This window comes from Dendropsophus ebraccatus, chromosome 5 (genome assembly GCF_027789765.1).
Source record: "Dendropsophus ebraccatus isolate aDenEbr1 chromosome 5, aDenEbr1.pat, whole genome shotgun sequence".
Lineage (NCBI taxonomy): Eukaryota > Metazoa > Chordata > Amphibia > Anura > Hylidae > Dendropsophus > Dendropsophus ebraccatus.
This window is the reverse complement of record NC_091458.1, coordinates 23016295-23042796: the sequence shown is the minus strand read 5'-3', so window position 1 is coordinate 23042796 and position 26502 is coordinate 23016295. Positions and strand designations below refer to the sequence as shown.

The window sequence follows — 26502 nt, the reverse complement described above, 5'->3', positions numbered from 1 at the left end:
AAGGAGGTAGTAGTATGATGATGGAGGTGCAGGAGGATGATGAAGGAGGTAGTAGTATGATGATGGAGGTGCAGGAGGATGATGAAGGAGGTAGTAGTATGATGATGGAGGAGCAGGAGGATGATGAAGGAGGTAGTAGTATGATGATGGAGGAGCAGGAGGATGAGAGGGGTAGTAGTATAATAATGGAGGTGCAGGAGGATGAAGGAGGTAGTAGTATTATCATGGATGATATGACAGTATGGTGATAATATATATATTAGTGCTGTTTTGGGGTCACTTCCACACACTGAGCCCCTACATAACTCTGTATTCTGATCTCCCACAAAGCCTCCAGTATACAATACACCAAGAATCCTCCAGGTACAACAGCTGCAAGCACTACAACTCCCAGCATTTACTGATAGTCTGCATCCCTCAAGATATGCTTGGAGTTGTAGTACATATGAGCTGCCACTGTAGAGACATATAGTGCTGGACCTTTAGGGCTGATGGTTGTAACAGATTACACCACCAGAAGCTTCTGCACAACAATCAATTATTAAAGGTTTGTTCTGTCTGAAACTACAACTCCCAACATACCCTTCATTAAAGCTTCATAATTGTAGGGTATTCTGAGAGTTATAGTTCGAGGGAGTTATCACAGATCCAGATGAATCCAGGATAGGGCCGGGTCAGTATATTGCTTTATTGGGACCCAAGGATCATTTCCTATGGTGGGCCCCAGGTATCCCAGTCCGACACTGCTTACTTCTGTTGCACTTTTCACCCAATCACAGCGCACCCTACACGCTATAGAGGACGTTAGTCCCTTGGGTGGGGGAGGAGCAAGAGCTTTTCTGTTTGGGACAGTGTGGAGAGAGGACGCAAGCTAGAGAGCTCTCCACAACGGTCATGTCCGCGACCTGGCCCTTGCCAGGTCCCCGTAGTTTAGTCTTAGCCAGTGCCCCGCATGGGTAGGATGCAAGACAGCACACTGTCACTAACTTTCCCTTACGTACTCACACAAAGCACTATGCAGTGTTAAACCTCTTAGGAGAGGACCAGCCAAAAGATAACCTCAACCCACACCGTGGATTAGGAGAAGTAACAGTGCAGGACAGTATCCACTATAGAGCTACAGAGCTAGGAACTGATCCAGGTGGAGCAAAAATGCAGTAGCCTATGAACTCCATCTCGCAGCGCGGGTGTCAGCAGGGAACCCTCAGCATTCCGCTCAGCCCAGGTAACAAGGTCTGGGGCCTGTGTCACCCATTAGTACGGTTCGGCCAAGGCTAGTGGGCATAAAGTAGTGTGAAGATTTAAGGAAAGGTGAATACACAGGCACAGGAGTTCTTCTTCTTCTACAAGTATTCTATTGTATGCTCCAACATCTCGGCAGAGCACATTACTACATGGGTTGAGACTCTCACGGCATCCTCCTCTCTGCTACTCTACCTCAGCACAACTCTACCTACACAACTATCTCCTACTCAGCACTTATCTCACAGATCTGGTTGTCTTATGTGCAAGTGTTTATTGGAACTTTGTCAAGTGTATATCAGAGACCTTCTGTATTACCTGTTGCACATTTTCAAGTAGTAAACCAACTCAACGTTATCTCAGAGTCTGTGATTATTCATCACCACGAACACAGCATACACACCGCAACCTTGGGACAATTCCCCTTTCTGTGGGTGGTGGGTCCTACTATCCGGGAGGGTCATTATATCACTCTGGCCACCTGTGACTACATCATCTGTGACACTATCCCAAGGGACCCGGTAGCAACCCGGCAGGACACTGACCATAGGGGAAAAGGTTACAACCGGCCTGACACCCTAAAAGCAGGCGTGCCATCACACCTGTGTGCCCACCTGGCACTGGCGTCACTTGATAACATAAGGTCCAGCTGTATCTCGGCTATCCACCACCAGAGTAAGCGTCACACTACAACCTAACAAGTGACCGGCCGTCCTCCGATGTAACACCTCACGGGGGCACACCACAGAGACTCTGGGAATGTTATGAAAGTGGTTGAAAGTAAATGTTGAAATAAATAATTGTTTTTAGCATTATTCTGACCGTTTACATTGTGGACATATAGCAGTAGATCCAAACTGACCTAAGAGGGTGGATGTGCTGTAGGATTAACCCATAGCTGCACCAGGACGTTATTGAACGTCCTCGTGCCGCTATGGGAGTTCAGAGGGGGGTCGCGCGGCGACCACCCTCTGAACTGCCGCGATCCCGGGTGCCGCGTGTAGCCCGGGATCGCGGCTATTAGCGGGCACGGTCCGATCGCCGTGCCCGCTAATTAAGTACTTAGAAGCAGCTGTCAAAGTTGACAGCTGCTTCTAAATACTTGCTGTTATACATGCCTGGTGGTCTAGTGGGGGGATCGCCCCCCTGCGGCGCGATTGCGGGGGGGCGATCCCTGCATCCATCCCGGGCCGGGGTCTGCTCCGTAATGGCGCTGATCCCGGCTCGGCATTCTATTGCTTTTGGCTGCAGCAGCCAAAAGTAATAGAACACCGATCTCATGGATTCATGCAGTATAACTATACTGCATGGATCTCTATGAGAGATCAGAGTACATATACTAGAAGTCCCCCAGGGCGGCTTCTAGTATATGTGTAAAGTAAAAGAAAAATGTATTTTTAATAACACAAAACCCCCTCCCCTAATAAAAGTCTGAATCACCCCCCTTTCCCCATTTTATAAATAAAAATAAATTAATTAATTAATAAACAAACATGTTTGCTATCGCCGCGTACGTAATCGCCCAAACTATTAATTAATCACATTCCTGATCTCACACGGTAAACGGCGTCAGCGCAAAAAAATCCCAAAGTGCAAAATTGCGCAATTTCTGTCGCATCAAATCCAGAATAATTGTAATAAAAAGCGATCAAAAAGTCAAATATGCGCAATCAAGGTACCGATAGAAAGATCACATCATGGCGCAAAAAATGACACCTCACACAGACCCATAGACCAAAGGATAAAAGCGCTATAAGCCTGGGAATGGAGCCATTTTAAGTGACGTATATTTGTTAACAACGGTTTGAATTTTTTACAGGCCATCAGATACAATATAAGTTATACATGTTACATATCGTTTTAATCGTAACAACTTGAGGAACATGCATAACAAGTCAGTTTTACCCCAGGGTGAATGGCGTAAAAACACATTTCCCCCAAATAAAAGAAATGCGTTTTTTTTTTCAATTTCACCACACTTTGAATTTTTTTCTGGTTTCCCGGCACATTTTAGGCAAAAATTACATCTGCCATAGCAAAGTACAATTAGTTGCGCAAAAAATAAGGCCTCACTTGGGTCTCTAGGTGGAAAAATGCAGGCGCTATGGCCTTATATACACGAGGAGGGAAAAACGAAAACGCAAAAATGAAAACTGGCTGTGTCCCCTAAGGGTTAAATGGCCAGAATTGGAACAAGCCAAGTGTTACAACCAGTATGGTTAAAGGGGTGTTCCAGCTATTTTTTTCTATCACATCAACTGGTTTTATAAAGTTATATAGCTTTGTAATTTACTTCTATTTAAAAATCCCAAGTCTTCCAGTACTTATTAGCTGCTGTATGTCCTGCAGGAAGTGGTGTATTCTTTCCAGTCTAACACAGTGCTCTCTGCTGCCACCTCTGTCCATGTCAGGAACTGTCCAGAGCAGTAGCAAATCCCCATAGAAAACCTCTCCTGCTCTGGACAGTTCCAGACATGGACAGAGATGGCAGCAGAGAGCACTGTGTCAGACTGGAAAGAATACACCACTTCCTGCAGGACATACAGCAGCTAATAAGTACTGGAAGACTTGAGATGTTTAAATAGAAGTAAATTACAAAGCTATATAACTTTCTGAAACCAGTTGCCAGAGTACCAATTTATTCTACTAGACCTTTTAGTTTCACAACAGTGCTGTCAGTCACACTGCTGACCAGCAGCTTCACCCACATTAAGCTTCTCAGCAGTATGAACGTTGGGGGCTACTCAACAGTGCCATAATAGCCTATGTCATATATCATTCTCATAGACAACCCATTTAAAGCATTAGTAAAATCACAGCTACTTTATTGCAAAAACAGCGCCACCCCCTGTCCTCAGGTCATGTGCGGTATTACAATTCATCTCCATTCATTTCAATGGAACTGAGCTACGAAACCCCACACCTAAACAGAAGACAGGAGAGGAGCTGTCTGTGATAGAACGCAAAGCTGAGGATGTGAACAGCAATAATTACTGGTAAATCCCACTAGTCAGCGGTGTATAACTACATTACATTGACAAGGAGAAGCATAAACCGACCATAATAAAAATTTGCAGAAGGCTTTAGAATACATTTGCACTTTATTGTTAATTTTCCTCTGGCGCTTTGTAAATTTTTTTTTCCCCTCCACGCTCCGTCCGGGCTCCAGATTTCCAGGCTGCAGCTGCTTTTACGCTCCATGCTGAGTTTAATATCCTGCAGAATAAAACGTCCTTGCCCCTATCCAGCCTCGGTTTTATTGAAGATAAAAATCTCATTCACTATGGAGCCCCACTGGCTGTCAAGTCCTTATATCGCTCCCTTATAAATGTCACTTTTGACAAATGAAATTGCACTTTATATAGATTTTCCACACCAGAAATCTTGGTTTCGCTGCAATGTATCCATGCTTGGTTTGGCTTTTTCCTTGCCCCTTTACCCGAGTCCTTGTCCAGGATCAGCACAATAGTTCCGGCCTAATAATTTCTCTTTTGGCACCCTCTCTCTGTTTCTCTCCTCGGAGCTCTCTATATCCATCGCAGGCCTGAAGATTTTTCCGTGAGTGTCTGTTTTTTAATGCGAGGTCGTAAAACTTAGTGAACGCTGTGTCTCCATGGGGGTTAGACAAATAATGGGCGAGATGGACCCTTAAAATGTTTCACTGGTTCTGGAGTTCAGAAACACTAAATAAAATAAGAAAACAATTCATGAGAGAGTCGGCAACACAAATACTGATATACACCGGCCTGCTAAATGTAAAAAGTGACTACCTATGTATGAAAAATATTCAGAATTTGTATTCAAAAGAGGTGAAGTCACTGTGTACATACATTACTTATACTGTACTACTCCTGAGTTACATCCTGTATTATACTCCAGAGCTGCACTCACTATTCTGCTGGTGGGATCACTGTGTACATACATTACTGATGCTGTACTGATCCTGAGTTACATCCTATATTATACTCCAGAGCTGCACTCTTTATTCTGCTGGTGGAGTTGCAGTGTCTTATTACGTGTTTCTAGCTGCATTGTAGTTCTCAGACATATATGCACTTCTGTTGGTTACACACTTTGTTGTGTTTGCACTTTGCAATCTGCCTCCAGTTTATATTGCAGATGCATAATGTGAATATAGTGTGTTCTGCTGTTGCACTGGGATCTCTGTGGAGCCTGTGGTTGAGTGTTGTCCAGAAAGTTTTATTAGTGCTTTATGTATTTGTACTGTTTAGGGATGGTCCGAATCTGCCGAGGTTCGGGTTCGTATGAACCCGAACGCTCGGCATTAGATTCCCTCTGTCTGCCCGCTCCGTGCAGCGGGTGGATACAGCAGGAGGACCGCCTGGAAAACTGGGATACAGCCTATGGTTATGGCTGTATCCCAGTTTTCCAGGCGGTCCTCCCGCTGTATCCACCTTCTCCACGGAGTGGGCAGATAGCGGGAATCATTGCCGAGAGTTCGGGTTCGTACGAACCTGAACCGAACCAGGTTCGGACCATCCCTAGTACTGTTATATTATGTTTTCATGCTGTATCTGACTTGTATCAGCTGGAAGCAGAACAGTTACCATACATTCATTCTCTATGGAGCTGCTGGAGAGAGCCAAGTACAGCACTCTTCTCTTTCCGGCGGTTCCATAGAGTATGAGCCACGCGGGTCACGTGCTGTATCCACGGATGTATTCAAAACAAAGGAGCCAAGGGTCAATCTGGAGATCACTGGGGGGTACGAAGGGCTGACCCACCACAATCTCCTACTTGTCCCCTATCAAGTTAGTTTTAAGTGGAAAACCCATTGAAGGATTAGGGTCTTCCACTAAGTGAGTGTAGTAGATTAGGTTATAGTCAGCAAGATGTGGTAGAGAGAGAGAGAGAGAGAGAGAGATCTAGCTGAATTCCTAGCTAGAATGTACAACAGGAACAGGAAGTCAGTTACAGGATGTACACAAGACAGGAAGTTAGTACAGTTTGCATCAAAAGCAAAATCAAGACCACAGGTGTCATTGTTGGAGAACCCCTTTAAACATTTTTTTTCTCCCTTACCAGACAATTCTAAATTTACTTCTAATTATAAATTGCACAATTACATTCCCCCAACGTCCAGACTGTACACGACCGGTTGTCTCCGATCCTGTTTATTTAGTCTTTTCTACTCAGTATTTGTGTTAATTACTCGGTTAATTGACCTTTTTCAGAGTAGTTTGTACTCATCTATCTGTGATCGTCTCAGCAGGTCCATCCGCAAATTATAGGCTGTACAGTCATTTCCATGAAGACGAGACCATTATACTGCTAATTATATCTGTGTGATGTGATTACACCGTATTTAAAGGTTATTTGGGGCCAATGAGGTACAGAAATGTAGAATCACAAGGTGTGACTACAGACTTCTTGCTAGTTCAGGCGAACAGAACTTGAGGGCTGGCTGGGTTTTGCAGGGTCCCAGCTGATTATGGTAAGGGGCTTGCAGGTACCCCATGTGTCTAAGGCTAATCCAAAGTGAGGGGGCTGCACTAATAGTGTAGTCTTCCCATGAAGCCCTTCTAGGTCTTTGTACCAGGCATGGTGGAAGTTAGGGTGTTCTCTACCACCCAGACACAGAGGGTGTAAACAAACACGCAATCTCATGCTCTCTTTACTTAAAGGGGTACTCCTGCGAAAACATTTTTCTTTCAAATCAACTGGTGTCAAAAAGTTACAGTGCCCTGGGAAAGTATTTGCACCCCCCCTTTGAACTTTTCAACCTTTTGTCACATTTCAAGCTTCAAACATAAAGACATAATATTTAAAATTTGGGACACGATCGTGAAGTGGAACGAAATTTATTGGATCTTTTAAACCTTTTTTTTATGAAATAAAAAACTGAAAAACTGAGCGTGCAAAATTATTCGGCCCCCTTGCGTTTATACTTTGTAGCACCACCTTTTTCTGCGATCACAGCTGCTGGTCGCTTGGGGTCTCTATCAGTTTTGCACATCGAGACCGAAATTCTTGCCCATTCTTCCTTTCAAAACAGCTGGAGCTCAGTGACTTGGGATGGATGGAGAACGTCTGTGAACAGAAGTTTTCAGCTGTTTCCACAGATTCTTGATTGGATTCAGGTCTGGATCTTGACTTGGCCGTTCTAACACCTGAATACGTTTATTTGTGGACTATTCCATTATAGATTTTGCTTTATGGTTTGGATCATTGTCTTGTTGGAAGACTCCGTCCCAGTCTCGGGCCTTTTGCCGACTCCAACAGGTTTTCTTCCATTGTGGTTCTGTATTTGGCTCCGTCCATCTTCCCATCAATTTTACCCATCTTCCCTGTCCCTGCTAAAAAACAGCGGGCCCAAACCCTGATGCTACTGCCACCATGTGTGACAGTGGGGATGGTGTGTTCAGGGTGATGAGCTGTGTTGATTTTACGTCAAACATATCGTTTTGCATTGTGGCCAAAAAGTCTTTGGTTCCATCTGACCAGAGCACCTTCTTCTACATGTGGTGGTGTGTGTCCCAGGTGGCTTGTGGCAAACTTTAAATAAGACAGCTGCGTTTAAATTGCTGTGTTCTCCCATCGGTTGTGGTCCCGTGACTAGAGATGAGCAAACCTTTCGGACTTTTGGTCCAAAAGCAGTTCGCTTGATCGGGATGCCTGTGATCCCGGGTGCATAGTTGCGATCCCGGGAATATGTGGCCAGGATATTCCAGGGAATTTATCTGGAATTCCCTGGAATATCCTGGCCGCATATTCCCGGGATCGCAACTATACACCCGGTATCACGATCGAGCGCAGATGCCGTCGGAACAAAAGTCCGACGGTCCGCGCATCTTTAGCCGTGATGCGATCACAGAGGAGCGATTCCTGCATCTGTACTGGCCGGGCGTCTGCGCCGTAATGGTGCTGATCCCGGCTCTGTAATCTATTGCTCTCGGCTGCAGCAGCCAGAAGCAATAGAACACTGATCTCATGGATCTATGCAGTATATCTATACTGCATAGATCTCAATGAGAGATCAATGTGGTTATACGAGAAGTCCCCCAGGGGGGAATAACCCTAACCCCAGGGGGGAATAACCCTAACCCCAGGGGGACTTCTAGTATGTGTGTAAAAAAAAAAATTATTAATAAAAAATCCCCTCCCAATAAAAGTTTGAATCACCCCCCCTTTCCCCATTATATAAAAAAAGTAAATAAATAAACATATTTGGTATTGCTGCGTATGTAATCTCCCCAACTATTAAATTATCATATTTCTGATCTTGCACGGTAAACGGCGTAAGCACAATAAAATTCCTAAATGCAAAATTGCGCATTTTTGGTCGCATCAAATCCAGAAAAAAATGTAATAAAAAGCGATCAAAAAGTCGCATATGCGCAATTAAGGTACCGATAGAATGTACACATCATGGTGCAAAAAATGACACCTGACACAGCCCCATAGACCAAAGGATAAAAGCGCTATAAGCCTGGGAATGGAGCGATTTTAAGGAACATTTATTTTTTTAAAAAGGTTTTACTTTTTTAAAAGCAACTAAATAAAATAAAAGTTATACAAGTTACATATCATTGTAATATTAACAACTTGAGGAACATGTATAGCAAGTCAGGAAATGAGGAAAAAACAAAAGTGCAATAATGGAAATTGGCCCAGCCCTTAATAGGTTAAAGCTTGGGAAATCTTTTTGTATCCAAATCCAGCTTAACCCCTTAACGACATCGGTCGTAAGTATACGCCCCCGCAGGGTGGGCTTTAACGCAAACGGGCGTATACTTACGCCCGATGTTTCCCCGATCGCTGTGTGTTCACACACAGCGGTCAGGGAAGATGGCCTGCTATAATGTATAGCAGGCCATCTCTGCTCGTCGGCACGGTGGGTGATTAACCCCTCGCGTGCCAACGATCTCTGCTATATGCTGATCAATACAGATTAGCATATAGCAGCTGAAAACTGCTTTCCGGGTCATCGGTGAACCGGAAAGCAATGGCGATTGGTGCTGTCCGAGACAGCACCAATCGCAATTAGTGTCCTCACTAAAGATGGCCGCGGTGCCATCCCCACGATCGCCGTGATAGGCCGGCCAGTACCGGCAGGCCCATCACGGCGATCATACTGTAAAAAAACTGTGTCGCCAGGTTCTGCACCCCTCAGCTAGGTAGCTGAGGGGTGCAGAATAGGTGTGTGTGGTGCAGGTGTACCATACTCACCTGATCTGGGCGCCCGGAGCGACGATCTGCGGTCCGCGCCGTCCTCGCATCTTCTTCACGTGACTTCCAGGTTCGGTCGTCCAGTGTCGGAAATCTTCGTAAACATTTGGGTTCTTTGGCAGCGTCGCTCTACTGCCCCCTAGCGGCTGATCAGTGAATATCATTCACTGATCAGTTGCTTTGGGTTAAAAAGATTTTATTTTTTTTTTCCAATTTTTTTTTTCTTTTTTTGCGCCCTAACGCCGCTGAGTGCTGATCAGCATCGCACGTAAGTGCGCCGCTGATCAGCAACTCCTCCTTTTTGGCGTAGGGGCATTTTTCCCCCCTTTATCCTACTGCCACTGTCTGCTGATAAGTGCCGCACATAAGTGCGGCATTTATCAGCAACTCCTTTCTTGGCGTAGGGATATTTTTTCTTACTGTCAAAAAAACACGTAAAAAACACTACATGAATTAAAGTTTTACACTACACTACATTACACATTTACATACCCCATATACCAATCCCCGTATAAAGATGGCCCCCAGGGTGTTTTCGGCGTCGGACGCATACGTTATTATTGCCTCTGACACCGAAACAGCCAGTGAGGATGAATGGGGGGATCCTTCTTTCCTCCATTCATCCTCATCATCCTCATCATCCTGTGACGTGTCTGGGGGTAGCGTAACGTACGCTGCCCCCCAGACACGTCTTTTCCGCCAGTACCGTCCCAATAAGAGATGACGGTATGGCGTGAAATTCTACAAACTCTGTGACAGTACCTCAGGGTACACTTACAGATTTAGGGTACGTGCACACTGCGGAATGGAGAAGGATAACCCTTTGTGCATTCCGCAGCTGGCACCCGCTGGCGGACTGATGGAGGCGTGTGTCTCCACCCATGTCATAGACTCCATTCTATGCACGGGTGGATTCCGTTGTCCGTCCATAGAATGAACACGTTCATTCTTTGGACAGAGGGCAGAATCCGCCTGTGCATAGAATGGAGTGTGACACGAGCGGAGACACACGCCTCCATCAGTCCGCCAGCGGGTGCCAGCTGCGGAGTGCACAAAGGGTTATCCTTCTCCATTCCGCAGTGTGCACGTACCCTTAGAGTGTATGAAGGAAGGGACACCCGAATCCAGCCCCCAGATGCCCCCCCCCCAATCCTCCGAGTTAGTGGAAAGATTGTTCGGGAACTGATCTTCCCACTGCTGGATAAAGGTCACCACCTGTACGGGGATAACTTTTATACCAGCATGCCCCTTTTCTGGTCCCTCGCTGCCTGAGCTACTGTAGCTTGCGGCACGATCCGAACATATCAGAAGCAGTAATAGAGCCCTAATCTTTAGCAGCCATGGAGCGGACCCAGCGCTTCTGGATATGTGGGACCCCGTATCGCACCAGGGAAACATTTTCCAGGTGACGTCCCCCACACAGGAGAACAGGAGACCCCAGAAGAAGTGCATAGTGTGGCGTAACAGGGGGCTCAGGAAGGACACCATTTTCCAGTGTGACGCCTGTCCTGATCACCCCGGCCTCTGCATACCGGATCGCTCCAAGGCGCACCACACGTCACTGGGGTTCTACATTATCTAAATACTGTCCCTTATTCCTATTTCAGGGGTCACGTTGATCCAGGGATTATTCTGATCGCTATTATGGAGTCGGGAAGGAATTTCTCCCCTGTGATGAGGCTACTGTCGTCTGCCTCACGAGGGTTTTTTGCCTTCCTCTGGATCAACACAGGTTGAATTTGATGGACACATGTCATTTTCAACCTTATAAACTAATAATTGGCCTAATACCTGCAAATAAATTAGAATGGTCCCTTTTCCCCAACTAAATAGGTATGGCTGCCATTCCCATTAGAGGATGCCATGATGCAATTACAAAGCCTCTGTGCGGCCAGGACAGTAGAAACCCCCCACAAGTGACCCCATTCTGGAAACTACACCCCATAAGGAATCTAACAAGGGAGGCATCCGGGATATGGCCCCCTGGTGATGGCCACATTTGTGCCGTGAAAATGAAAAAATTGTATTTTTTATTTTCTCGGCACATGTTCCACTTATGTGCTCGTCACCAGTGGGGTCCATATGCTCACTGTACCCCTTGTTGGATTCCTTATGGGGTGTAGTTTCCAGAATGGGGTCACTTGTGGGAGGTTTCTACTGTCCTGGCAGCACAGGCAGGCCCGCTTCTGCCATGAGGCGGAATGAGCCTTCCGCCTCAGGCGGCAGATTTTGCAGTCCGGCAGGGGGCGGCATTTTGTCCCCCCTGCTGTCATTTTTGTTAAGTATCACTTAACAAAAATGACAGCGGCCGCTCACCTGTCCCGTCGCCTGCGCTCTCCACATCCCGTCAGGTCCCGCGATGTCACCCTGCAGCTGTCACGGACCTCCAGGCTGTGGTGAGTGCCCGGGGTCGGTGGGGGACGCGCTGGGGTGATCGGGTCGCACGGGGCCGCCCTGCGCGACCTGATCACCCCACTCACTCACCACAGCCTGGAGGTCCGTGACAGCTGCAGGGTGACATCGCGGGACTTGACGGGATGTGGAGACAGCGGAGAGCGCGGGCCGGCTGCGGCGTGGGACAGGTGAGCGGCTGGCTGCGGGGGGCGGGGGGGGGGGGTTTGCGGGGGGGATGCCGGCCATCACTCGGGGCGGCCGCCTGAGGTTTGCCTCAGGCGGCAGAAACCCCAGAATCGGAATCGCAATTTCCCCTGAGTACGGAAATACCCCACATGTGGACATAAAGCGCCATGCGGGTGCAGGGTAAACCTCCAAAGGGAAGGAGCACCATTTGGATTTTGGAGGTTGGATTTGGCTGGAATGAATTTCGAGGGGCCATGTTGCATTTAAAAGACCCCTGTGTTTCCAAGACAGTTGAACCCCCCCACAAGTGACCCCATTATGGAAACTACACCCATCAGGGAATGTAACAAGGGGTGTAGTGAGCATATGGACCCCACTGGTGACGGGCCGAAATGTGGAACAATATGGCGTGAAAATTAAATATTACATTTTTTACACTATAATGTTGGTTTAGCCTTAAATTTTTCATTTTCACAAAGGGTTAAAAGAGAAAAAAACACACAAAATGTGTAAAGCAATTTCCCCCGAGTCTGTAAATACCCCACATGTGGACATAAAGCGCCGTGTGGGTGCAGGGCAGGCCTCCGAAGGGAAGGAGCGCCATTTGGATTTTGGAGGCTGGATGTGGCCAGAATGGATGATGAACGCCATGTCGCATTTACAGAGCCCTCGAGGCTGCCAAAACACTGGAAACCCCCCACAAGTGACCCCATTCTGGAAACTACACCCCTCAAGGAATCTAACAAGGGGTGCAGTGATGATATGGACCCCTTGATGACAGCCACATTTGTGCCGTGAAAGTGAAAAAATTAAAATTTTCCCTTTCACGTGACATTGTTCCACATTTGTGCCCGTCACCAGTGGGGTCCATATGCTCACTGCCCCCTTGTTAGATTCCTTGAGGGGTGTAGTTTCCAGAATGGGGTCACTTGTGGGGGGTTTCCAGTGTCTTGGCAGCACGAGGGCTCTGTAAATTCGACATGACCCTTGAAATCCATTCCAGTAAAATCCAGCTTGCAAAAGCCAATTGGCGCTCCTTCCCTTTGGAGGCTCGTCCTGCGCCCGCTTGGCTCTTTATGTCCACATGTGGGGTATTTCCGTACTCGGGAGAAACTGCGCTACACGTTTGGTGTTTTTTTTTTCTTTTATCCCCCTTGTAAAAATGAAAAATGAAGGCTAGAACAACGTTTTAGTGTAAAAAATAGAATTTTTCCTTTTTTACACCAGATTGTTCTGAAAATCTGTGAAGCACCTGTGGGGTCCAGATGCTCACCGCCCCCCTTGTTACATTCCTTGAGGGGTGTAGTTTTCTAAATGTCCCTTTAGGGGTGTTTTTTAGGTTTTGCCACCCCAGAGCCTCTGCCAACCTGAAGTGGTACAGTCAAAAATGACCAAATATAACGGAGGCGTTGAAATTCACTAAGTACTCCCTTATATCTGAGGCTTGTGGTTGCGTCAAATAGCGCAATAGGGCCACATATGGGGTATTTCTATAAACTGCAGAAACAGGGCAATCAATATTGGGGTGCATTTCTCTGGTAATAGGTTTATAATTATGAAACATATTGGATTACAATAAAATCTCTGCACAGAAAATAAAAATTTTCAAATTTCTTACACACTTAGCTTTTATTTCTGTGACTCCCCTAAAGGGTTAAAAAACTTTCTGGATGTGCTTTTGCAGAGTTTGGGGAGTGCAGTTTCTGAAATGGGGTGCTTTGTGGGGCTTTCTAACATACAGTCCCCTGAAATACACTTTAAACCTGAACAGGTCCCTAAAAATATCTGATTTTGAAATTTTACTGAAAATTTGGAAAATTGCTGCTAATGTTTTAAGCTTTCTATTGTCTAAAAAAAATGAAAGATAGTTTAATAAATGCCGCCAACATAAAGTAGACATGTTGCTAATGCTATTTAATATATAATTTATGTGGCATAACCATTTTCTGTATAAGCAGAAAGGTTTCAAAGTTGGAAAAATGCATGTTTTTTTTTACAATTTTTCACGTTATTTTGGTGTTTTTCATAAAGATTAATTGGAGTATCGACTCCAATTTACCAGAAATGTAAAGTACAATATGTCACGAGAAAACAGTCTCAGAATCGTCCGGATAGGTAAAAGCATCCCAAAGTTATTAATGAATAAAGTGACACTGGTCAAATTCATAAAATTTGGCTCTATCCTTAAGGCCATTTCAGGCTCTGTCCTTAAGGGGTTAAAGTGTCACTGTCGTGAAATTTTTTTGCAGAAATCAATAGTCCAGGCGATTTTAAGAAACTTTGTAATTGGGTTTATTAGATGAAAAATTCATTTTTATCATGAAAAAGCAGTTTCAAGCTCTCCCCCTGTCTTCATTGTTCTCCTATGGAGAGAGCTAAATAAAAGACCAAAACAGGACAACAAAGAGGTAATCTACAAATACATCACCCTTTATCTCCTCTGACAGTCACCACTGATCTCTCTGAGCTCTGATTACAGCTGTCACCCAGCTTTGTGCCTGTAATCCTCTGTTATCTGCTTTCTGCTGCCAGCTAACTCCCTCCTTCCTCCTCCCCCCTCCCCTCTCCCTAGAACAGACTGGGTACATCTGATGCAACAAGTCACAATTTCCTGATTTTTTTGCAGTGGATGAAAAAGAGGGAAGGAGGGGGGACCTGGGAAAAGGCTTTTTAAATGCAGATAATGGCATATTTGGCTAATAAACCCAATTACAAAGTTTCTTAAAATTGCCTGGACTATTGATTTCTGAAAAAAAAAAATATATATAACAGTGACTCTTTAAGTGTACCTTCACATGTACCGGATCCGCAACGGATTTCACGCTGCGAGTTTGCAGCTAAATCCGCTGAGGATCCTGGTATAATGAAGGCCTATGGGGTCAAATATCTGCAGCGGAAAATTCATTTCGCTGCAGATATGCGACCCGGCCCCTTTAACCTGATTGCTAACAAGAAGCGACGGGAGCCTGGAGCCTCACACAGCCGCTGGGCCGAGCAGGTAATGTATGCTCCGGGCCGGGGGCAGTTTTGGAGCATGCATCACCTGCTCCAGGCTCCTGCTTGCTTCGGAGCCTCCCGGCATCTCCCGGCGGTCAGCCAATCAGTGCTCTGTGGAGGGGCAGCGCACTGATTGGCTGACAGCCGGGAGATGCTGGGAGGCCCCAAAGCAAGAAGGAGCCTGGAGCAGGTGATGTATGCTCCGTTGGGGCTATGGGCGGCAGGGGGTTAAAGGGGCTGGGTTACATATCTGCAGTGGAATGAAAATTGTGCTGCGGATATGTGACCCCATAGACCTTCACACTACATGGATCTGCAGCGGATTTGTCTCCAAACCTGCAGTGTGAAATCTGCTGCGGATCCGGTACGTGTGAAGTTATCCTTATACTTCTCTACAACAGTATCTCAGACCTGCCTGGTGTGTTCCTTTATGTCTTTATGTTTGAAGCCTGAAATGTGGCAAAAGGTTGAAAAGCTCAAGGCGGTCAAATACTTTCACAAGGCATTGTATATAGATTTGTAAATGACTTCTATTTAAAAATCTCAAGTCTTCCAGTACTTATCATCTACTGTATGTCCTGCAGGAAGTGGTGTATTCTTTCCAGTCTGACACAGTGCTCCCTGCTGCCACCTCTGTCCGTGTAAGGAACTGTCCAGAGCAGCAGCAAATTCCCATAGAAAACCTCTCATTATTCGGTAACACAGTTGTTTCGGCATACTTAAAAATGTGTCATTGTAATTCTTGTCTTTTCTGCCTGATTTATCCCTCTGTATTTCCGCATTAGCTCAAGCACTGTAAATTTCCTCAGCTACTTATCAGTGTCAACAGTGCTACGTGATTCTGACATGTGACAATGGCACGGAGAGCTCTAAATGCCGAACGCAAATCCCCAGGAACACATCTCACCTATTGCTCAGACAACACTGCAGTCCCCGAAATCAAAGACTAATTTAATATTAAATGTACGGGATGTATTTTAATTTAAGATCTTAAATATCAGTTACGGTGTTTTATGATAATTTCAATGCACAATATTGAGAATTATGTTGTGTCTTATCTGCAATGCAGGCGGTCCAGCGTGACCATATACACACTACCCACAGAAAGTGCCCCCCGCATCGCAGTGCCACCGCTCAAGGACCCCCACCAGCCTCCTGCAGCTCATGTCCCGGCTCAGAAATGTCTGCTCAGTCAGTCAGTGACTGGGGTGAGACACTGCTGCAGTCACTGGCAGGCTGAGAAGGTACTTCCAACCGGGACGTGGCGATGCAGGAAGCCGAGAGAGGCTGACAGAGAGTTGGTGACGCTGCGTTGTGGGAGCATGGGAGAGGTAAGTATAGCTTGTTTGTTATGCCCACACTGTAACACCACGACTAGACACACCTACCCACACTGTAATACCACCACCACTAGACACACCTGCCCACACTGTAACACCACCACTAGACACACCTGCCCACACTGTAACACCACCACTAGACACACCTGCCCACACTGTAACACCACCACTAGACACACCTACCCACACTGTAACACCACCACTAAACACACCTGCCCACACTGTAACACCACCACTAGACACACCTACCCACACTGTAACACCACCACCACTAGACACACCTACCCACACTGTAACACCACCACCACTAGACACACCTGACCACACTGTAACACCACCACCACTAGACACACCTGCCCACACTGTAACACCACCACTAGACACACCTGACCACACTGTAACACCACCACTAGACAAACCTGCCAACAGTCTTCAACTTTGTTAACGGACATCTTTTTGTTAGTGTGAATTGACTTTCGTCAGTGAACAACACTTAAGCCCGCTGGTCCCTCACCCAGGCTAGATGCTCACTGGCTCATGCAAGACAATGAGCCTTTGTTAAACCTTTTTACGTTTTCTATAAATGTCACCCGCAAGCCAAATATCCCTAACTTTTTGTGAGTATTGTATGTGGAGGGTTCAATCAGGAGGTACCAGAGAAATAACCCTCTTGGGTTGAGGGCTGTCTTACTTGGTATACACTGCAAATGGGAATGATATAAGTGTCCAGATAACAGGGTCATGCAATAATTAAAATATAACTAAAGATGCCCATAGAGCAGGGGTAGGGAACCATGGCTCTCCAGCTGTTGCAATACTACAACCCCATCATGACTGGACAGCCAAAGCTAAAGCATACAAGTGTGACCAGAGCTTGAGTTGTGTACTGCGAAACTTTTCGGAAAGACCACCTCTTTGAGAATACCACCCTCTTTTCAAGGTCATATCTTTGGGGAGTGATTTTTAGGTTCCATCGTCTTCTTCGAGAAGACTAGCACCATTGAAGACCACTTTTCAAAGTAGTTTTAGATGCCGTCTTAACAAGGCCGGTTGTGATATGTAGACCTTCGATGGAGTCAAAATCCACACGAAAGCCCCATAATACAATATTGTAGGTCAGACTGACCACCATTGGTCTACTGCGGGGATGGGGAACCTTCGGCGCTCCAGCTGTTGCAAAACTACAATTCCCATCATGCCTGGACAATAAAAGTGAAGCTTTGGCTGTCCAGGCATGCTGGGAATTGTAGTTTTGAAACAGCTGGAGGACCGAAGTGTCCCCATTGCTGGTCTAGTGCTAAAAATGCCCATTGGGTTAAGCTTTGCCTATGCTGGCAGGTGAGGTTGAAATAGGTTTGAGCCCAGAGGAGACGTAAATTCATGCTTTTCGAATGTTGTTTTTAGATTCATTTCACAGCCTGCTGCCTAATCATATGTAAATAGAGTCACAACAAAGAATCCGAAAATCTCCGAATAATTCATGAAAAGCGTATCCATAATTTAACAAAACAGGACAATTTCTGAAAATTAAACCACTGTAATTCCCGGTGCTATAATCAGGACAATTTCTTTCTTCAAATCTGATTTTTCGTCATAATGTAGGTTAGACTGCGGGCAAGACAATGCCACTGCCACCGCCTGATACTTTCACATGTCAATTTGGTTAAAATAACATAGCAAGGTCTCTGGATAAGGGGGCCTATACTTACCCAATGCGACACAAGACAATGTGCGGTAATGAGTCTGGGAGCGCGCAGGGTATGAATACACATAGTTACTGGAGGTAGCATTTTATTTTGCGTTGTTGGTAATTAGACTTTCAAACAAGACAGTTTTTAAAATGTATTCCAATTGACTTTGGGCTTTTGTGTTTAGTTGAATGCCATTCCTTAACCCCTAGACGACCTGACCTAGGACGTACCTGTACGCCTTGGGTGCCTAGAGATCATGGCGCAAAATAATTACACCCAATACAGCCCCGTAGGTGAAAAACTAAAACCGTTATAAGAGTCACAATAGGGCCTTTTAATAATAATTAATTGCAAAAACAAAAGGATTTCATAAAAAAAATTTTAAACATTAGAAAATCTGTGTAAACCTGCATATGGTTGTGTTCGGACTGACCTATAGAATAATGGTATTATGTCGCTTTTACCGTATACTGCATTACGTAGACACAAGAACCCCCCAAAAGTTACTATATTGCATTCTTTTTTCCAATTTCATCAGTTTATATTTTCATGGATAATATTTTGGGGTTCCATCATACATGTTATGGTTTCTTTAAAAAAAAAAAAAAAGTGTCAACCTTTTCCCTACTCTATGGACTGGCAGTCATATTGGTTGTCAATTTCTTCTACTGGAAACAGATATGAGTGGGAAAAAGCTAAATAGAAGGTACGGTCCATAAATGTTTTCCGCTTTTATGATCCAGCGTCCACAGGGGTCTTCTTATTGAGGTGCTCTGAAGACTTCATTCTTCAATCAACCAATTTTTAAAGCAAAGGTAATAAGAAATTTTTTTTTTTTGCCGGACTACTCCTTCAAGCTCTACCGCAGAAATGTCCCTCAAAGGATTGTTACAGTATGACATTATACAATAATGTATGGACCTTGCTTTGTTGAGTTTTTCATTGAAGGGCCACAGTGCTTCAGTAAGCTTCACCCAATTTGCAAATCGATGGGGTCCAGGGGGTAAAACCATTCCTTAGGGTTGTCCTTGATGTGTATACTGCTGTCTTAAGGCCCTATTACCTTGGCCGATGTAAGCAGGGAGCTGCGGGAGGGGCTGCCCGGATGATCTTCAGATCGTCTGGTTGGACCATAGAAGAACACGGCTGCTTCTTCTGCTCCTATTACATGGTTTGATTTCAACATGTTAAAAGACAATGATCAGTCGACATTGTGCATGTTGGCTGATCATTGCCTTTTAGCAATACCTAATACACCAAGAGATTATTGGTAGTAACGGCCCAACTCAGCATGTTATCCCTAGTCTATAGGATTGGTGATGATCTGTGTGATCTAAGTACTGGGTCCCTGGATAGGGGATAACATGCTAATTGGTGGGGATCTAACTGGCAGGACTCATGTTATCTCCTATGGATAGAGAATGACATGCTGACATGGGATTACCCTTTAATGCATGTTCAATAGCAATTTTTTTTTTTGCATGCTGTTTATGCCTATGGTAAATTTGTGTGTCTTATGCTATACGGTGGCATATGTAGCCAATATTATGTTGATATTATATAAAATAGCTCATAGAGCGTGCTACTTTATTTTTCTGTTGGATTCATAATGGATGCAACAGAAAAAAAAACCTCTGAATGTGAATATGTGAATATGTGAATATGGGTGTGTATACTGGTACATATAGCACGGGTTTAACATAGTAAAATTGGATTTCGATGCTCATACAATTTGGGTGTGTATGGTGGTATTTATAAGACCCTTATAGAAGATTATGGCTATAGCATGGGTTCTACATGGTAAAATTGTCTATTGTTGACCATACAACAGTCACCCATATTTTTAAAGGCTCTAAAAATCCCATTTCCTGTTTATTGCGGCTATTACCAATCCTGTCTTGTTTTCTCTCCTTTCCGAAAAATCACTTTAAAAACGCAACCAAATTACGACACAAGCCTCAATAGACGCACTCAACCAAAGTCTCCAGGCTTCACCCGTTCGGTTAATGTTTAATTTTCCTATTTTGCAATCTCTGTTCTCTTTTCCTCCTCTCTCTCCGATGCCTTTTTATGAATCGTCTTGATTTCGAACATTGTGGTAGGCATAACAAAAATGTTCCCGTCATTACACTAACAAGGCACTGATGCAATTTCCAGTTTCATCCCATTTATCAGCGCATTGCCTGTAGCTGTGAACATTGCTGCGTAATGGTTTGGGGGTAATGATGCTTCAAAGAGTTTTAAAGAGCTTAAAACTGTTGACCTGATGTACCCTACAAGTGGATGTCTCCGAGTGGAATCAGATGTTCTCAAGCCCAGGGTCGGGAACAATATTAGCTAAATATAATTTCATCAGACTTGAGAGCACAAAGGAGGTTTGGATGGAACGAGGCAAGAGAGCCGTATTGAACTGACTTGGCATCTCGGAGGGCAGAGCGTGGCCAGCTGCCTTAGGTTTTCGAAAAATCCAACCATAATTCATGAAAGTTATGGGTCTGCCCTTTCTGGCATCTGCACAGATGATTCGAGGAAGGTGCCAGAATTGCTTGTATTCCCTCACCGAAAACAAATGATCTCCACTTCAGAGGAAGCATTTACTACCAATGAAAGGCAACAAGAAAAAAATGACAAAAAGTCTAATTGACTTAACTTTCCGCAACTGTCCTGACCATTAGTTCAACTTGTTTGGCAACGGTTCCGATGGCCTCTAATTCCCCAGAAGTCCATAAAACTTCCATCTACAATGAGGCATGTTAATGAACATCTGTACAAAGCATTAATAACCGAGTGTACTGAGAAGCGTGGCACCGGCCCATGCCCATCTCACTGCTGTCACTTCTGTTTTTTGGTGTTTACAGTTCTAATATTCACATCATGGCATTACGGATATGACTGGATGGGAATCCCATGATGTGCATTAGGACTAATGCATTGCAAATGGTAACTTTTGTGGTTTCTGGAGCATTTTATGAAATTAAACAGTTAGAAGATGTTTGGAAAACAATGGATTTGCAACAATTCTATAAAACCTGTAGAAATGTGATATTATATGGTGTACACTGAGTGAGAGCTGATTTCTAGCTCTCTACATTCTCAAAAAGAGGGGGTTCAGAGATTTTGAGAGTTGTCAACAATTAAAGAAGAAGGATGGGGTGGGGTGGGTGAAAACAATAACATCCACTCCAGCGCCAGGGCTGACATGGAAGGCTTGCCCAGCCAATCAGCAGCAGAGGCGAGACACCTCTACAGCCACTGCCCCGACGCATCCCTTCTCATCAGCAGGAAGCACCCGGGACTGGAGCGACAGACTAGGGTCCGTCAGCGCTGGGAGAGTCAGGAGGTAAGTGGATGTAATTGTTTTTAACCACCCCTCCCTGGGCATATTGAAAAAAGGGCCCTGGACGGAGTTTCTTTTACAAGGTATGGACAACTTTGCAATATTTTTGTTTCCGTAATACAAATAAAACAACTTTCTACATAGCCTTTATTTTAAAAATTCCTACCATTCAGCTGTTCCACAAAGAAAGTGTCATGTCCGTACCTGTTGGGACTTTGGCGCGGTCCTTGGCTCGTGGTATACAGACAAGACTGCGCTCCTAGTCATGATTTTGTTTTTGTATTCTATGTTTCATTTGCACCTGTCTGAACACGGCGCAATTCCTCCTGCTTTAGTGATTGATTCTCCACCACACCTATCTCTTCCCTGCTGAGTTCCCTCAGGTCATTAAACAGTTAACCTTTGTATTGCTTGTAATTGACATAATTCCTTTCCACTCTTGCTTTGTCAGTCTGTGCTTGGTCCAATCTCGTGCTGTACCTGGTCTCTGGCCTCCTATAAAGTGTTTGTCCAGGAGCCTTTGTTAGCTACTAGTGTACTAAGCATTATCCTGTATCTCTATACCTGGTTATTCTGTTCTCAGCTCTTGTACCTATGACTACTCGTTTGGATACTGACTCTGCACCATGTTGTCTGTTAAGTTTGACCCTGTCCCATGCAACCATCCCTTACTGTTTAGACCTGAGACGCAGATAAGGGAATGTCGCCAAGTTGCCCGCAGCTGCCTAAGGCTGTCTTGAAGCAAGAAGGCAGGGACAGCTGGGTGGGACAAGTACAGTGCTGACAGTTCATGTCTTTCCTGTACCCTTCCTGGTCGTCCCATGGCAGCCTGACAGAAAGATAAGTCAAGCATATATAAGACTTACAAATCAGCTCAAAGAGTGCATAGGAGGGAGAGAAACCTTGAAGGACAGCTTACTATATAGTCTGAAGAAAGAGAGGAAGGAACCCAAATGGAAATGTTTAGGGAAGAATAAAGAACATACAGCTTATGTAACAGTCTCTAGCACAATAGCCTGTATCCATGTTTTTCTGTTCCCCCCAGGGTTGCATGCAACTAACTAAGCCTCAGTATTCATATGTCGAATGCAGCAGCATTGAAGCCACAATGAGGCTATGTTTACACTACGTATGAGACCGGCCGTTCCGTGACCCCGGCCTGGTCACGGAACGGCCGGTCTCTGACCGGATCATCTCGGCCGGTACTTAAGTACCGGCCGGATGATCTTACCAGCTGCAGAGCTCTGATGCGGGCGCATCAGCGTGCGCCCGCATCAGAGCTTCCCATAGCCCACAGTGAAGCGAGCGTCCGGAGCAGCTCGCTTCACTGTGTGAACTGACAGGTCTTTCACTGAATTCCGGCCGCAGAAAACTGACCTGTCAGTTTTTTCCGGTGCCGCACAGATCTCGTCCGGAGCGCATACGATGTGTGTACGCTCCGGACCGGATCCCATTGCACATAGGCTATGTCCCACCCCGCAAAACTACGGCCGTAGTTCTGCATCGTGAGATGCAGTTTTACGCAGTGTGAACATAGCCTAAATTGTGTATAAAGCCATAGTTGTCATTTAGTTGTTGCTCTCTTTCTGCCTGTGTGTCCTCTCTCTTTCCTTGCACTAATCCCCCCCCATGGACTTGTATTGCAGTTACTGTCAGCCAACAGTCCTCTTCTGGTTTCCTCATACATATAAACATCTGGGATGGCAGACCATTCATTTGGGGTAAGCTGCAGCAAGACTGCTCTAGAACCACGTTATCCTATTGAGAGCAAAAGGGTTGGCCATTAAAAATATCACTGCTGACCCTTCTCTCTACTGACATGAGGGTCCACACCTCTTATACTGTCACTGGTGGCAGGTTCAGATGAGTTTACTATAAGATGTATAAACACTTTATGGGTGTATCCCATTACACTTGGTCAATTTGATATCCAATTGTTGTCAAAACAAAAAGTTCCCGGAAAGTTTTTTGACTTTGCCAGAGGTCGTTGATCATGCATCGCTAATTGTAAAAACTATAATGGCCAATATGGTCTACAATGTCTATGGGTACATTGGTATAATGATTGCTCATCCATCAGCCTACTTTTTGTCTAACGTGTATGGTCACCTTTACCATCTTTAAGAAGCTCTGAACGCATAGTAAACAATTACCGATTCCACTAGTTTATTCAGGTTATTTTTTTCTATTTTGTGGCTCTTTATTGCCTGCAAAGAGCTCAGTCACCTGCGGATAAAGCTGTCACCCGCACTTACTTCAATGGGCTGAAATCTTCCCAAGCTTAAACTTCATCAACAAAAGGTGAAGCCGCTTGTTGTCATTGAACTGCACTTGAGGAAATGAATGGCTTCTGTGATGTTGACTATTTGTTCACCTAATGGTAATTTAGATCGATGCCGAAGTTCATTATGTAAAGACTTCATTGAAAGCTCACAAAGGGATTAGTCACTAACTCCGCTGATTAGATAGATGACTTTGTTCTTCTTCTGTAGTAAATCACTGCACTTTAAGGCAACTTTTGCAATGTTTCTTGTAACTTAGCAAAGGAAACTAAGAGGGATGCAGTGGTTTGTGAAGGACAAGACCTACAGGGTTTCATATGTAGCTAGAATACAATGTGAAAGCTAGAAATGACTATAGAGCCCACATATGGACCAACTTCACTTGAGACCCCAAGGTGACCCCCAAGAATACAAAGATTCCTCATCCAGGAGCCGGTGCATCTCATCATATAGTCTTAAAATGGCTGTACAGTTTAGATAAAGATTACCCGAGCCAATGGGATTGGCAAGCCATCTTGTGGCTCATGGCGGGTGCTTATAAATGGAATATGGACCAAGGTTGTGTTAATGAGATAACGCCCTAAAAGAAGAAGTCTGGCGGGGAAGGTAGGGGGGCTTATAAAAAAGATATAGTCCCCTGTCCTGGTGCTTGCACAGAGCCCCGTCCTGCTGCTGGACCCCATTGGCTTTCTTCTGAGTTCCCCTCCGGCTACTTCATGACCCGGCTGACGAATGCCCCACTCAGCCAGTCAGTGACTTGGGTGGGATATTGCTGTAGTCACTGATTGGCTAAGTGGGCTAAATCCCACCCAGCTGTGATGTTAAACCCATGGCCGGACATACTTGGAGCCCGGGAGTAGATGACAGCTTAGCTTCTGTTCAGATTTGGTTTTCTGCTCCAGCGCTAAATGCCGAAGCATGTTGTTTTGGCATTTGCCTGGCAATTACTCTCAGGGGAATACCTGATCTCTTCTTCACCTCTGCCACTATAATAACCATACATAAAAAAAACTATAAAGTTCCTTATAGGGATTTATGTTAAAATGTGCTCATTCGGGTGGTAAGCAGAAAAAGCTTTACTTACCTTCCTCATTCCCCCACCAATGATGCTGTCACAGAGCCCCTGTCCCAAACTTGGTAAAAGGTATTGCCTGCGCCGACCTCCATCGCAGAAAGGGCTCGGCATTGGAACTGGAGCACCATAACAGAAACAAGGAGGGTAAAACATAGCTTTTTTATGTTTACCACCTGCCCTTTAAAAATCCCTGGATAACCCCTTCCACTGCAGTACTTTCTATAGATGCTCTCCTTTTCTTATTGGGACTTCAATTTTATATGCTAATGATAATTTATGTGTGTTTTACGTTATAATGTGCATATATGATGCTGCTCAGACTTACACCATTGGGCCTGGTGGTCATGCACCCAGTTTTGTCTAACTTAAGTGAGCTTTGTCATGTGATCAGCATTACCAGGCTTCATTATGTAATCATCATTACCAGGCTTCATCATGTCATCAGCATTACCAGGCTTCATCATGTCATCAGCATTACCAGGCTTCATCATGTCATCAGCATTACCAGGCTTCATCATGTCATCAGCATTACCAGGCTTCATCATGTCATCAGCATTACCAGGCTTCATCATGTCATCAGCATTACCAGGCTTCATCATGTCATCAGCATTACCAGGCTTCATCATGTAATCAGCATTACCAGGCTTCACCATGTCATCATCATTACCAGGCTTCATCATGTCATCATCATTACCAGGCTTCATCATGTCATCAGCATTACCAGGCTTCATCATGTCATCAGCATGACCAGGCTTCATCATGTGATCAGCATTACCAGGCTTCATCATGTGATCAGCATTACCAGGCTTTACCATGTCATCAGCATTACCAGGCTTCATCATGTCATCAGCATTACCAGGCTTCATCATGTCATCAGCATTACCAGGCTTCATCATGTCATCAGCATTACCAGGCTTCATCATGTCATCAGCATTACCAGGCTTCATTATGTAATCATCATTACCAGGCTTCATCATGTCATCAGCATTACCAGGCTTCATCAGTGTCATCAGCATTACCAGGCTTCATCATGTAATCAGCATTACCAGGCTTCATCATCTCATCAGCATTACCAGGCTTCATCATGTCATCAGCATTACCAGGCTTCATCATATGATCAGCATTACCAGGCTTCATATGATCAGAATTAATAGGCCTCATCATGTGATCAGCATTACCAGGCTTCACCATGTGATCAGGATTACCAGGCTTCATCACAGGGGATTTTCTTGTCATTTACAGCCTGATGAAGCCTGGTAATGCCCATACAGTCTTCCTACAAAACTTCTACTGTGTATGCGGGAATAACAATAAGTGCAGTTTTCCTTTAATGAATCATGCAATTAATCAGACCAGGGGAAATAATTTATCCACTCAACACCCCGTACAATAAGAATATGTTCCACAGCTAATAGTCTTCCTGGAACAATCCGTTCTATGTTTACCTGCACAGAGCCTTCATTTTTCTCTGCCCTGCTGACCATCCGTCACAGGGACACGTGAGCTGCCGACTCTCTTCTTCCATTCATCATGGTTGCATTATTTATCCTCAATTCGGAAAACCTTGTATGTTTATAGAGTAAACCCTTTTTAAAGCAGTGCACTATTTCTATGCAAACAGAAACATGGCAACTGCAAGCTCTTGCTCTGCAAAGTCAACAAGCAACATTCTGTTTTATTAGTCGCCGGTGAAACTTGACCCTCCCAGTACATAATCTCCGATAACATTGTTTACCACTTAGCTGAAGTGCTTGTAACGCCGTGGATA

The 26502-nt window shown here is 44.9% G+C and overlaps 1 long non-coding RNA gene across 1 annotated transcript; it reads right to left on the bottom strand.

The window, feature by feature from the left end:
• Window positions 1-4324: 4324 nt before the first annotated feature.
• Window positions 4325-26368, bottom strand: LOC138793428 (uncharacterized). The gene is made up of 2 exons (XR_011363263.1): window positions 26180-26368; window positions 4325-4925 (listed from the first exon to the last, which is right to left on the bottom strand). It is a non-coding gene; the product is annotated as an uncharacterized lncRNA (long non-coding RNA).
• Window positions 26369-26502: the final 134 nt, after the last annotated feature.